This window comes from Thunnus maccoyii, chromosome 23 (genome assembly GCF_910596095.1).
Source record: "Thunnus maccoyii chromosome 23, fThuMac1.1, whole genome shotgun sequence".
Lineage (NCBI taxonomy): Eukaryota > Metazoa > Chordata > Actinopteri > Scombriformes > Scombridae > Thunnus > Thunnus maccoyii.
The window spans coordinates 10,361,853-10,377,522 of record NC_056555.1 but is presented as its reverse complement, the minus strand read 5'-3'; the positions used below and the strand labels follow the sequence as shown (position 1 = coordinate 10,377,522).

At 38.8% G+C, this 15,670-nt stretch overlaps 1 long non-coding RNA gene across 1 annotated transcript in view; it reads left to right on the top strand.

Moving 5' to 3' along the window:
- LOC121890650 overlaps window positions 1–15,375 on the top strand; it is a 39,227-nt gene extending 23,852 nt beyond the window's left edge. Inside the window, exons 4-5 of the long non-coding RNA XR_006093868.1 lie at window positions 12,467–12,556; window positions 14,761–15,375. This is a non-coding gene — a long non-coding RNA (uncharacterized LOC121890650). The remainder of the gene's footprint in view (window positions 1–12,466; window positions 12,557–14,760) is intronic.
- Window positions 15,376–15,670: the final 295 nt, after the last annotated feature.

The following is a 15,670-nucleotide window of genomic DNA, read 5'->3' as shown; positions in this document are numbered from 1 at the left end:
GGGCAAGTGGGAGAGAAAGGAAGTGTTTTTCTTTCTCTCCACATCGCCATTGAAAGACCAGAGAGAGATCCGATGTACTGCTGCACAGATGCCTTTGAATCACTTTCAAAGACCTTTTTACCAAGCACGCCCCCCTGCACAGTGATCTGGTACAGCTTTTTGGTAAATATTTGATAGTGTGGCCTTGTGTCTTTGAGACATGGAGAACGTCCACGAGGAGTTGTTTTTAGGTCAGCTCCAAGACAGCTCTTCTCCTTCTTCTTCTTCTTCTCCTTCTTCTTCTTCTTCTCCCTCCTCCTGCTCACTCCCGGTGTAAACTGCAAAGGACAGGATGTGATAGGTGGAGGAGATTTGTTTGAAATTTGCCCCAGTTCAGAGGGAAAAAAGCGCATCAAGCCTGTGAGTGTAAGTGTGTCAAGACATAACGGAGGACGCCCCCTGCTTCTCGCTTTTCCTCCCGTAGGGGACACAACCGATTCAGGGCTTTCATCCATGTTAAACAATGAGCCACCTTCTGTGAGAGAACAGAGAAGTAGAGATAACCCTGACTCAAGAAATTATGTTTGTGGATTTAGATTTGGGAGTAAACATTTATGGAAACACTGTCCAAAGTTGTAGTATGGCATCCTATATTGAATCACTGTAACATCACATCATATAGTTTCTATATGATGTGATTCTAAATTATACTAAATTAGAATATAGTATGAGCTGTACAACTAGTGTATATTTACTTTAATTTACATATGTATCACTACTAATACCATCTAATATATAGCTATGGCATCATTAATTTCATTCCTGGATCAAATATTGAAAACAACTTCCATGTTTGCATTACATGTATCCACATCTAGCCAAATAAATTGCAGATTGTACCTTTAGACTGAGCAGCATTTACTTTGAAGGAACAGCCACACAGGGCACATTCTTAGAAATTCTTATGAGGTGACCATTAAAATTCACACATGCAGCTTTTGCTTGAAATAGCTGTCTCAATTCGATGATTTAACACTTCCTGACAACGTTTTTGTACAGCTGTATTATCAGACTTGTTCTGTGTGTTGACGGAACACTCCTGGTGTTGCTAAGTAGTCAGACCGCCCACAGACTTCAAAGTAATGGTGAGAGAGACAGACTATGTGTGTGTGTGTTTGGGGATTGGGGAACCAGTTGGTGCCATAAGCGAGGGGTCATGGGGGACCCAGTTAATGGGAAATCGTTATGTAAATCCAATCTAATTAAAATTAGAAACACGTTAGACAAGTCTAAGGTATGGATGGGGAGAAGGGATGTTAAATCATATTATTACTGTGCATCATTTGCATAACCTGATTCACCGTCATGCAGCATTTCTCTTCACACTCATATCTGGTTGCATCTCTGAATAAATCCAAACAAATAACTGAGCCGTGTTATTGGGCTCAAGTGTAGAACCATCTCGTCTTTGAGCTGTACGACTTATTGCATGAGTTTCTCTTTCCCAAAGTCCCAAAGTAAACTTGCATTATTATCTCCTGACAATGTGTGCAATTGTCGTCGTTAAGAAAGAACACAGGGAGATAATCAGTGCTGCATCACGCAGACTAGAGATTTGAATGAGGCCTTAGTCGCCTCCATTGCACCTGACAACACGTCAAATCTTCCCTCTACCTCATGGTCAGGATTAACCTAATAGCTCATATGTATGAGAGCCAAGCCGCAGGCTTCTAGTTTACGCCATGATTCCAGAGCCTGATTAGAGGGCTTAACTCTTTTACTCTGATACATGAGCCTGTGTGGGTGTGATGTACAGTATGTGTATGTGTGTAGACGAGAGAGAGAGGGAGACTTTTTAATTTAATCTATTTCAGTGTCATGCATTCATGCATCTCCAGCCCACATGGGATTACCAGATGGATGCACATATCATCTTGCAGTTCATACTGTAATTTCAAATGTGTTTCTAATTATGAGTATTTTTAATTTGTAATTAATACTTTTGGACATCTTCTCATTAATTGGACAGATCAATGTATACATGGGGGATGAGATGTGGCAAGCATCATGCATGAGATGTGCATAAACATTCATGTATATTACTATGTAGTTTAGACTACACTGTTGCCAAACTAGGAGTGCATCGAGGCATTGCAGGAATGACCAGAGGGGAAAATGTGGGGCAGAGCTTAAGCTGAATGAATTTGATTCACTAGGGAACCATAAACAAGAGTGCTATGATGCTGGCAAGGCTCTCAAGTTGGTTGTAAGATTTATTCAGGAGATGTTCATCAAGCTAACACATCACTCAAAAATAAAATATGAAGAAACATATCTTACTCTCAGATTCAATGTCAGTATAAGAGGGAAGCCTTAAGTGGTAGTTTAGGCACTTTAGTTTTTACTTGTATTTTTCATTTGCACAACAGAAACTAATGGGAAACATGCAGGTTCATGGTGCCTATAATGGTATTTCAATCAGACTTTAACAAGCTCCTATTGTGACAATATAGGCCTTTTTCACAGCCACCATTTTGATTTGTCAGAGTAGGAAAAGCACAGGTGTCATTAATAACATTAATGACAGCTCTGTTCCATTTACTGTCAGTATCCCAGTAAGCAAAGCCAGTAACGCCAACAAGCACAAAATGAGGACCCTGCAAATGTAAATGGAATGCAGTCATGACTGAAGTTGTTAATTACAACTGTGGGTTTGTCTTTGTTAACAGTTGATAAAAAAGCAATCAGCTTACATGTTAGGGGGTTGGGACATGACATTTTTTTCAGCTTCCAAACAGGAGCATGACAGAAAACATTTGGGAACCACTGGATTTGACTATCAGACTACATTAGACTATTTAGTTGTTGCTCTTTAGTTTTTTGCCGAGGTACTGGAGTACTATATTGGAATATTCTGTATTACAGTTATTCAATCTGCCAGTGTTGCACTGTTTCAAGGCATTGTTGTAGCACAATCTCATCTACTTTGATCAATTAAAGTCATTTTGAACAAGTCATTAAAAACAGGAAGAAAAGGAAACAGATCTCATAGATATTTATGAGAAGTCTCCTTAAAAAAATATTCCAATATCAATTCTTTGATAGTGCATATTTACATTTCAGGCGTAGAGGTGGGAAAAGTCATATTCATATTTGATTGCTATCTCACAAAGTTGATGTTAGTATATCTAAAGTGACTTGCCTTCTGAAGAGTATTACCGTTTCCTTTTAACTCTCAAACACCTGCGGCTTAATCTGAAGTGATGATTACAGGCTATTTATACAGCCGTGTACTGTTTTTGTGTGGTTTCACACGTCTTCACAGGCTTCCACTTCAGTGAGTACAGATCCCAATGATCAACCAGCTAGATGAATGAGTACACACACAGTATAGTCCTGGTCTTTATTTGTCCAAATAAGCTTATATTACTCAAGACAACATGAAGCCACCTTTTCAGTATTTTTTTGGTTTATGCTCAAATTTGTACTGTCGGTTACAATTTTCTTGTACCTGTTTTTCTATAAATTCTTATTTTAAAATATTTTATAGATAATGTGTTTTTTTGCATACTTGGAGGAGGCACAGTGGGAAAATATTTCACTGCCATTTCCTTGTATAATGTGTATGTGACAAATAAAAAATAAACAAATAAACCTAAACAGGTAATGAGTTTTCTTCCCTAGTAAACAAACACTTTGCATAATCAACAAAACCTGTGAATCCTCTAAGTAAACAAATAAAGTTATATAATCTGCATATACTGTAGTATTTTACACAGAAGTGATTTTAAAATTAGAAATTAGGATATTAATTTTAAAAATTGTTGTGTATTAAGGGCTTAATAGATTTTTGTCTTTGAATGTGCATGTTTGTGTCTGTATGTCTCAGAGTGTTCATGTGTGTGTGTTTTGTGACTCTGTGTGTGTGCATGTGTGTGTATGTGACTTGGCATGTCTGGGGACTGTCTACGGGGGCCTGTTCAGCTCATGCAGAGTAGTGTTGTGGGACAGTATCAGGTTACTTTGCATCAGTGCGCGCAGATAGTCGTGGAACAGTTATTTTTGATCATAGAACAAAGCTTTGTGTGGATTCCTACCTCAGCGAATCTTTTGTACAATAAGTTTGTGTGTCTCAGTGTATATGTGTGCATAGGCATGAGCGTCTTCTCAAGCTCATTTGCAATCGTGTGTTGTATTTTGCGGGGGAACAGCATGTCCCCATCCCTTCTGATCCGCGTCCCTTCTGATGTCTGTTTGTGCTCAGACAGCAAGGTCAGTCTGAGTAAGACAGACAGGCGGGAAGCTCTTCCTCCCCCAGGGCTGCACACACCTTAAGCTGCAGCATGTAGCCAACAGTGACTTAATATCCATCTATGATTAACCTCACATTACTGAACCCAACGTGTTATCGTCTGGAATTCAGAGTCTTTAGGCTACACTGACTCACAGTGTAGCCACATAAAACGCACCATTAAACAATTATGAGGCTTTACAACTGCACCACCTGACCATAAGCACATCAACAGCCAGTGTTGTCTTTAGAGATGGGCATAAGGGGGATAGATTTTGTAACGGATGTGAGGTGGGCTGATCATCCTGCCAAAGATATTGACCCTTGCTCTCGCTCTGGTTCCCTGGCCTGTTTTCATGTGGTAAGACACTGAGCTGGGGGGGATCTGGATATTGTCCAAATAAGAGCAGCTTGCATAGTTAGGAGAAGTAGCACATGTTATAATGAGTCATATAAAATAAATGTGCTTGATTTTAAAATTCTGTTTGTAGCTAACCTGAATTCAGGACACCAGTTTGGCCACGTGTGTTGCCATGTTGCACCTTGATGTGACAAATATGAAGGAGGGGGGCATAAAGGCTAAAGGGACATCCACGTTCATTTTGAAAAACATTCATCTCCAGTGCATGCCTCCTTTGTTGATGTGTATGTGGCTTTTTTTATCTGGCAGTGGTCCTACGCTGATGTGTGCATACACTACGTGGAGCTGCAGTGAACCGAATGTTCAAGTGTGTTGACCTTTGATCCCTGCCATGCTGACCTGTCTGAGTCTGGTCAATAGTTCATCTGCTAGCAACATTCGCACTGGAGCCAGGTTTTTGAAAAAGTCAGACCACCAGCTAATCAGAATATCACCACATTAAAACAAGTCGCACCACACAAACTAATTGTTGTACATATATAGAGAGATTAGTTGTTACTAAATATGCACTCCCCATAACTGCCTGTTACATAGCTAACTGAACTAACTGACAAAACTAATGTTAGCTTGCGAACCTATAACATTTTAAATTAAAGAGGTAACATGGAATATGGTCGATACATCTGACCTGACACTTCATCAAAATGCTGTTTAACGGTGAACTGGGAAGATTTTAAAGTGCATTTCACAAAAATAACACAATATACCTTAAGTTATAAAATGTCATGCCACTAATTTAGTAAATCACAAGTGGTTATTAAGAATTTAGGAAAGAATTTACAAATGCTTGTGTAGCGCAACCCAATTAAAAGCAATCAATGATACAACAGGAATAAATAAAGTAATGCAAACCCTTACAAAAGATTGGAGTGCTAATTATAATTTTCTTATCTCTTAAAACAGTTATGTTTGGTAATAATGTTGCAGCTTTTCACTCTACAGTGACTTCCTGTTTACATCATTTATTGTTGTTAATTGGTTAATGTCAAGAGATGTTTCCTAGCATTACTGAAGTCTTGACTAGTTTGACATTTTGTATGTTTTAATGGTGATATGGTAAAAAGTAGCAGCGGGCACAGCTCCAAGTCTTGAACAGAGTACCGGGTGCACGGTTGTGGCAAGGATGAAACAAACAAAACACCAGCAGTCATGGGTCTATCTTCTTATTATTTATTGTGGACAGAAATGGATGCACTTCAGCCAAAAGCTATCATCATTGTTACATTTTAATGGTGCAACCAAATTCAGTAAATCACTAGTGGTTACTAAGAACTTAAGGACGACTTTACATACAAACTCAGTAGATTTATGTATCCTTGGTATATCCCAATACAGATGATGACATGTCATAAAACTTCCAAATAACTAGTGTGCTATTTGCCACTAAGTTAGCTCCCCCACTCCCCAGCAAGAATCCTCCACTGAGCGAATCACATGCAGTGCAAGAGCCTTGTCTCTCCACAATAATATGAACTCCCCTGAAGCTGCTCTAAGTGCAGGTCAGCATCTGCTCATAAATCACTCACCCAAATATAATAAATATCTTCCCTTTCTCTGTAGTCGACTTCACAACTTAATACTTCCTCTGGTGCAGAATAGCCTCTCTGAAGTAAGTTATGGGGTAATGAAGTGTCATTAAACTAGATGCAATTATTCTTTGAGTGTTCTGTTTTCATGTTTCAAGTGGTTTTGTAATAATCAAAGCTGAATATACTTTGGATGATATTAGAGTTAATTGTCTAGTGGGCATCTCTTTCATTGAGATGTATCAGTGATGATTAATACAAATAGGTCAAGTGTTCATGCTCACCTGATTCGCTTTTGTGTGTGTGTGTGTGTGTGTGTGTGTGTGTGTGTGTGGGTGTGTGTGTGTGTGTGCGCACAAGTACGTGTGTACATGTGGCTGGTGTTAGCTGCACCTCTCTCTGTGTTCCAGGAGGTCACAGCTCATATCTTCCTTCATATTTTAAGCGAGAAATTCTCCCAATAAAGCTGCATTTTATTGGTGTCAGATCGTTTGCCTGTAAAATGGTGCATTGACTTCATTCCCCTGCTGTCCTTCTGATTCTTATTCATTTGCAACCTGAGATGCTTTTGTGTGTGTGTGTGTGTGTGTGTGTGTTCGTGTGTGTGTGTGTGTGTGTGTGTGTGTGTGTGTGTGTGTGTGTGTGTGTGTGTGTGTGTGTGCATCTGTATTTGTGTGAAAAAGAGAAAAATGAGTTCCTGTCAGGAGGCTCTGTGTAATGTGTTCTAACCTTCTAACAAGATAGCTGCATCCTGGTCTGTGACATTGTGACATACAGTGCACAGCTTGGTGTGTGTGTGTACGTGTGTGTGTGTGTGTGCATGTGTGTGTATGTGTGTGCAGTCGTACCTATGTGTTTTAGCTCAGGGGAGCTAATAAGGCCACCAAAACCAGCAAAACAATGTGTCACAGTGAAGGTCACAAGTTCAGTTCCTGCATGTAATGTCACACTGGTGACATTAAGGCGGACGGCCTCTTTACTCAGCCACCTCGTCACTGCAGACACCATAGCTGGAACACTTTTATGTTCTCTAAGCCTCAATTACAGCATGTAATCTTATTTCCTACAAGTTAATGTTCTCCTTCAAAACATCTGAAGGGCAATCGGCCACACAAGTAGGAAAAACACAGTGGAAATCAGGAGTGGGGAAATCAAAGGATCTTTTTTAAAACTTCTACCTCTTCGCCTTCACTTTTTTTTATTTGTATCATACACATGATTTCATCCAAAGACCCTATTAACCGGCAGGATGAACTTTTGCCCCCCTTTCAGGTACCCTCATCTCTGCGTGTGATGAGGGAGACGAGGTCAGCTGTTTTTATCCCGAGCTGAGACCGTGAGGACCTTGTCGATCAGGTCCCTGGAGAGGCAGCTGTAATAGCATTTTCTGTAGAAATCACAGGACAAGATACAGCCGGGGTGGGGGTCAGCATGTAGGAGAGGATACGAGTGTATGGCCATGGGACTCTAATACAATTACATCCTGATAATCAGTGCTGCCTCAGCCAACGGCTCCTTCAATCAATGTGATGTATGTGAAATTAGAGCTGCTCGTAACCATTTATGGGTCAAACATGTATTGATATTGGTTGCTTGCTCTGAGCATGTGTGAAGATCAATGCTCTGTGTTATATAGACACTAATAGGAAAAAAAGGTCACTGCTATACATACAGTGTTAACATTATGTTAACATAGTGAACTGTCCTCATCATAGTTAAATTGTGATGTAACAATGCTATTATAGCCCTTGCTACATTAAATATGTCCTACAACTGATTTTCATTCATCAAAACGCAGATATCTTACAACATGTAATCTAATAACACATAATCAAATCTCATGATCTTATAATAAATGCCATATGGTGCCCTGCATGACATGCCACAGCTGTGCATGTAGGCCAGCCGACTGCTTATTGCACTGTGTTGGCTCTCCATCAGGAAATCTTCACAAGGAACACATGTCTGAGGGGTGATTGTCTGCCTGTCACACTGTAGTGCATTTCAATCAGTCTTCTCCTTAAAGGTATACTATGCAGGATTTTCCTAAAAAACAATGCATAGACTAAAACAAATGTAATCCCTCTCAATCATCACTAGATCTACTAGAAGTGTGTGGCGGTGTATTTGTCTGCAGAGTCCCTGCCTTCTGCCTGTATTTTCTTATTATTTTGCTGTGTTCAGGACTCTTCTGGGCGTGGATGTGTAGCCCCCAGCCTATAACAGCCCTCAGGTGTGAGGTCAGGACTCATAGCGTAGCAACCAGGTTACATCACTGTCTCCCGCCTCTCTCCGCTGCTCTGTTCTGCTCTCCGTCTCTGTGTCATGGATCTATAAAGAGCTGCAGGTCTGTGTGTCTGTTTGACCAAGGGCGAGGCTGAGCTACACACACGCAGAGCAGAGAGGCCACAGCGGACAGGATGATGCTTTACACTCACACAAAATCCGGCAATGCGGCACCTGTTAGCATGCTAATATTTGCTAACTAGCTCTAAACACCAAGTATAGCTGAGGCTGTATGGTTGTCATGAGTATTTGGTCATAAACCAAAGTACGCACAACTTTAAATTTTGACCTGATGAAGGTGCTAGATAAATGTTAAAGGATCAGCACACTTATTACAATTCAGTCTGTAAGTAACATGAATGTGTGAACCAAGTTTTGTTCCAACCCATCTTATAGATGTTGAGATATTTCACTGAATAGGTAAAAAATTTGATCTGCTAGACCACCAATCAGTAGGATTCATCCTCTGGAACATGAATGTCTCAACAAAATTTCATGGCATACTATCCAATAGTTGCTGATATTTCAGTCCTGACCAAAGTGGTGGACTAGCTGACTGACATTGCCATCCCGAAAAAGCTGTGTGAAACAGGAGGAAAGTAACTCAGTACAAATACTTACTCTTATTAAAACCTTATTCCGTCACAGTTTTTGTTTAATTGCGTAATTGTCTTAAGTGTCCATGTTTGCATTATGTAACAGTCACTATGTCACACTCACTATCAATCATCCAAAGAATTACCACCCAAAAATAATCCTTCAAAATATGCCAGCATCAGACTATTCACACATCAATTTTTTTTTTTGTTTGACACATCTTTACTGTATGTGCTAAAGTAACAACTGCAAATAAATAATCATGAACATAAAGATATGAAACTCGGCTAACTGAACTTTTAAATTAAGTTTAAGTTGAACTTAATTTTTAGTCTCTGAAATAGTAGTTTTACAAAATAATCTTATCTCAAGTCCACTTACTGTATTGGTGTTTTATGGAGCTCAGATGTGGTTGAAAACTCTGGTAAGAGTTAAGTTAAATTTATAATAAGCTTTCAGACCACCACAGCAGCAATACTAAATACAGGGTAAAGCGTACAGTACATATATTTATATGACATATAGTATCTGACTCTCCAGTTTTAATGCTTTTATTAAAACAATTAAAACAATGCTAAATAGTTAATGGTAAACTATTTAATATACGGTTTGTGATTCTGTTCATTATTACAGAAGGAAAGTGAAGAGATTACAGTAACTAACACAATAATACAATGAAAAAGCAATTTTTTCACTTGAAAAATAGTGTATCCCTTGCCAGCAGGTCTGGCAATAGACTCTGACATACTGCCTACTGTTTAGAGATTTTTGGGATAAAATGGTCGTCACAGCAACTTAAGTCCGAGGGGACTTTTGCTTGCAATTATCTGCAGTGTTGTGACAGTTCCATGCTGTGAGGAAAAATAAAAAAATACTACTGCTCCAATTCAGATGCCTGTTACGTGTGCATTATTTGTTCATATCCAAATAACCTATCTTTGCGGGGTTACATCCCTGCAGGCTATCACTGAAGGGTAATCCACTGATATTGTGTGCTGTGTGTGCTGAATAAATAGTGTTCACTATTCACTATGCACTATAAACTTGGCTTATCAACATGGAAAGCAGTTAAGAAGAGCTGAGGCCTCAGTCGTGGAGCAGAAACTTAAGATTGCAGACGGACTGATAAAGTAAGTGCTCTCAAACTCTCTAGTGAGATAGAGAAGAGTGACTGCCTTGACAGAAAAAAACATTATAGTATGACTGAATAAAATTAAACTGACAGTGCTTTGTAAAGACCCTTTTTTTGTCAAATGCAATAGATTATTCATCTAATTTAACATGCAGTGTCATATGATAATTTCTGTCTTTCATTTCCATTTCTGGCACATATGGTGTCTTTGTACTCCGCACAGAGGGCACGGATATTGGTTGAAAGCAACTCTGTGTCTCAAAGAAGTTGAAGCCATCTCAAATAAAACGTTAAACACATAAAAACTCCAGCATAGCATAATAACATATTACTACAAATATTTCAGGATGGGTTTATTTCACCATGTTGGCATCAGTCCAGTGTCTTTTTCAAAAATATGTTTTCTGAACAAATTGTAGGGAAAGATCGTGGATTCAGTTGCAGTACTTGTTATAATGACTCATGCTTCAAATCATTTTTGCCTTTTTCAATATTTAACCAAGTACCACATCTTTCCCTAATCTTAACAGTGCTGTGAATGCCTAAAAAGAATTATAATAAATATGTATCATGCTTAAGTCGCTACAAATGCATATTGAATTGCAAGGGTATTGTAGGAAAATAAATGAAATATGATGTCAGTGAACATTTTGCTGATATGGGTAACGCTTTTCTTTAAGTCCCCCTAGTTAGCATTTATCAGCAGTATACAAACATTTAATAAATGGTTTATAACAAGACTATCCTCCCAAGAAAAATGTCACAATAGGTCATAATGTCAGTTGCCAAAAAGGACATATATATATGTATATATACTGTATACATATAACAGCCGTAGTAATTATGACCCGGAGCAGTGGTGTAGTTCAGTTGACGTATATAAAAGTTTTCAACATTCAGAGGAGGAGGGCTGGTGGGAGGCTATAACCCAACGGTGGAGTTTGCGACATGAGACTGCTGTTTGTCTCCCATTTCCAACTGCGAGTGTCACATTTCCAGAGGCAAGTTGGGACAGTTTTCAAAACCGTAACTGCAATCATCCCCTAACCTTAACCCAGTGGTTATTATTGTAGCCATGACGATGGTCACTTAACTTTAAAGACACAGTAACTTTAACCCACACCACACTCTCTAACAAAGTGATCATTTAACCCAAACGATAACGATTCCTTAAACCTAACCTAAGTGGTTTTTATGCCTAAACCTAACCAGGCCTTAACCACAGTGTTGTCGCATCATAAAACATTATTATTTTTTAATGGTGATTTGTAATGGTTTTGGAAAGCACAAAGTATGTTGTCCTGATGATCACTGGTGATAAGAGCACCAGATTAGAAAACGCTCCTGTGTGTTGCTGTGGCATGCACATGGTCAAATGATGTATTTTGTCTCTTAATTTGGAGGACTTGTTGTTTATAACACACAATGATATATTTATAAGCACATATAACATTCTAAGTGCTTACAACTATATTGTAGTGTGTTATAAACCATTCATGTAATGTTTATAGCTAAATAAGGGGAATTAAAGTACTGTAAAGTGTTACCCAGATAAGTTCTGGAAGAATTTTGTTCACTAAAAACATTTCCTCATCATGTTGATAAAAACATAATTCAGACGTCTCATGTTTCTTTCCAAACATATTTTGTGTTGCAGATTACATTAGCATATAAATGTCTAGGTTTGTAAACCTGATTCAGATTCTTGTGGCAATCAGTTGTCTATCTTGAGTCTTTGTTGACCTGAGGGGGGTATCTGCATTGTACTTTGCAGAATACTGCATTTGCTTTTGTGATTTGTCATCAATCGTCAAGTCTTATTAAAACACTGAGAGACACTGAATAGCCAGCCAGTTAAGTGCTCCACGCAAGACTCTAGATATGCTGTGTGCCTCAATCCTTGTGTCCTCATGTCCAGAATGGCTTAAAGTAGTCTTATATGTGGATAAACTCTCTCTGTAATATCAAACAGACAGTTTTCTGCCACAACTGTTCCCCATGTGTTCCTCAGACAAACAGCATCTCTCACTCTGCTGTATACTTTACTTTCCAAAAATCCATTTTAAAAGACATACTGCCACCTGTCTAGTTGATGGCTGAGTGAAATTTTAAAGCCGTGGCTTTTAGACACCATTTTATGATGAATCATTCCTTTCTTTCTTTTGATTTCTGTTTCCTCTTTCCTTCAGCACTGCGCCGTGGTTTAAAGAAGCCCGTGTCTGTTCTCTTCACAGGAGCTCTGTGAGGATTTGCACTGAAAGATTGACACAGTGGATGATGAGCACTACGATACTGAGGTGAAGGTGGCCAAGTATAAGAAAAAGGTACTTGTCTTTGTAATGAAAATGAACAGAAGTTTAACTCTGTGTCAGAATTTTTATGGAAGCTAACCGCACTTGTACTTTACCTGAGATAACCTCTGGTGTATGAAGATCAAATACTTTACCCTCATCTTAATCCTCCTTCCAAGATTAGATCTATTTATGTCTCTAACCACATTAAAGTGAAATTATTATCTTGTATTCATTCAGTGCCTGAACTCACAGGAAATTGCAGAGATTGGTATGAAAAGCCCTGCGTCATGTCAGATTGTATTCATTCTGCAGACTTTGTGATCTGCTCTAATCCACAAAGGATAGAAAATATACAACTTTTTGTATTCATCTGTAATGGATCCACACCAGGCTTGAAGATTGCAATGAAAAATAGCAGAAACAGAAAGACACCTTGACTGGCCTATTTTCTGTTTCTGACCATCAGTAACAGAATCGCTGAAGTCTTGAGATATACTGGGACTAAACTGAAACACCATGAAGAAAGAGGCAGTGGCTTACTCTGCCTTACAGTATAATTTTCTTTTTCATATTTGAATTTGGGGAATGTTCTTCGCCTGGCATTTCAAAAATGTAAGTGGATCATCTACAGTGTTGCTCTCAAGAAATAAAAAAAAATGCAGCTGTTATCTTCTGTCACATTCAACAATTTAAAGGGTGTCCTCATTCATGACACTGACCCTTACCTGCTCACTCAATGTCAGTCAGTTTGAATGAGAATCTCAGCTAAACACCTAAAATGTAAATGACGGTGAAACTCGATATGACACCAGTGCTCACTGGAGTTTAATGATCCCTGACCTTGGAAATTACATTTCAAAATATGTCTCAAGGCAATGGGATGGATCTGTGGATAATGTGAAATATGTGGATCAAGGTTGGCTCAAGTTCATACATCAGTATCTCTCTTCAATAACATTTCTAGGAGGCACACTACACTAACTATTTATAACATGTTACAGTTATTGTTAGGATATCTTAAAGGGGCACTCTAGTAATGTAGTGTTATTTCCATAAAGTTGGGGAACTTGCAAGAGACAAATTTAAAAGGTCATGGTGAAAAATCAATGCAGCCAATCCTGGTTTTTAGTCACTAGTGTGGGTCAAGCTCCAAAAACACTGGATCCTACATTTCCCATAATGCAACTTCATAGTATTTTTCCCTCTGTACCCTCCATGACTGGTAAATCTTTCACACCCCACAACTCCAGTTCATAACGCAGGGTTTCTGTAACAAATTTGAAATTTCCTGATGGCATCATCAAAGTTATCTTATTAGACTTTAGAAAGCTCCTTCCAGAGCCACAGAAGACATTATACACCTCTTTTTACTAGTTTAGTGGTACTCCACATGATGAAACTGACTGGTGGATTGCCCTTTTTGCCCCTACTCCATCTTGACTGTGTACGGTAGAGTTCTGGCTTTTTTTTTTTTAGATGCAATTGATGTGTTTGATGCATTGCCCTCAAAGGACAACCTCTATACAGTATGATCAGTTGTCCATAACAAAAGAAATCTAGTTTTAAAAAAATGCAATAGTTGGCTGGGACATTCCATTTGTGCCAAATCTTTCTGCTGATCTGTCACCCTAGATGACCTCCCAACACCCTTAGCAGACTGGACACACAAAGCTCAGAATTACAGAGTAGAAATCTAACAATCAACCCTCAGTGACAGTATGTGTTGCCCCCCTGAGCTAGGCACTAGCACTCTACAATAACCTCTTAATAATAAAGTGGATAGGTATTTCAGTCACATGAAACGCTCCAGAGACTCAGCCTATTAATGTAACAGCTCACAGAACGTGTATTTTCCACTGCAGTGTAACTATTAGACAGTGAATACGATACACATAGGTGCTCTGGGACTCTTTTATTCATATTGTTTTCTTCTTTTTGTTGCTATGTCTGTTAACTTTCATTTGAAACACATACTTGCAATATATACTCTATAAATCTTACTCATAACCTTTTTATGAAATGAGGACTCAGTTCTCTATATTAAAGATCTTCAATGTGACAAAATGGCATATAAATTATGAGATTATTATTATACAGTACTGTGTTTAACATAAGATCTTATCTACTTTACATTCTGAACTGTTGGTGGCAGTATAGGTCAGGATGCTGTCGCAATAACAAATAAGGGCTCTGACTCATGCTTACAATGTTCACTTTATCATAATCTCCACCAGGGGCTGTCCAAGCATCACCCTCCATTCATCCGTTCATTCTTTACTGATGCATGAAAGAAGGGGGAGGTGGAAGGAATGAAGTGCATTGGCAGGAAGATCACGCTTCACCCCACTGGATAAATAAAGTTAACTGCCCCACAGACAATATACAATATGTGTCTAATAATAAAATCCAAGCAAGACTTTGTATGGTTATATTCCAATTATATTCTTATCCAGAGCAACAGTGAGTGAGCTGGTAGTGTTTCAGTGGATTATTGAAACATATATGTTGACCAGTATGAACAGTAAGTATATATAAAATACCTATAACAAAAATACTGTGTCCCAATCCCCCATAGTCTTGCTCATGTCATATTGCCTTTTTTTCATACTGAACAGATGGCCTTGTTGTGATTGGACACAGATGGGGTTTCCGTGGTAATATCAAACATCCCACACAATGTTATATTTGCCCCGGCTTTGACTCCCAAGCAGAAATGATTTCAAAGGTTTATTGTCTGCTGCTGTCTTATGTGTCACTGTGCTGAAACAAGCAAGAAATAAGCCATGAGAACCCCCCCTATTTTGCCATAAATTGATAATAATACAGTCAAAATGGCTTAAGATGAAGTGTCTTTGAATTACCTCTCATGTATCAACCAAAGCCTTGGTTGTGAGATCCATCCAGAGAAGACTTACAAATAGTTATCTTTTATGTTTGTTGATGTGGCGTTGCTGGGATATAGAGGAGCCTTGTGAAATTGTCATGGGAGTGATTCAGTTAAACATCTGTGATGGGAGGTGCCCACTTAATAACCCCAGTGACATCCCTTCTCTTACTCACCCCTCTTTCTTAACTGTGTATCAATCGTTTCTACATATGCACTTTCTTTCTCACACGGCATACTTGCATTATACAGTACAGTAC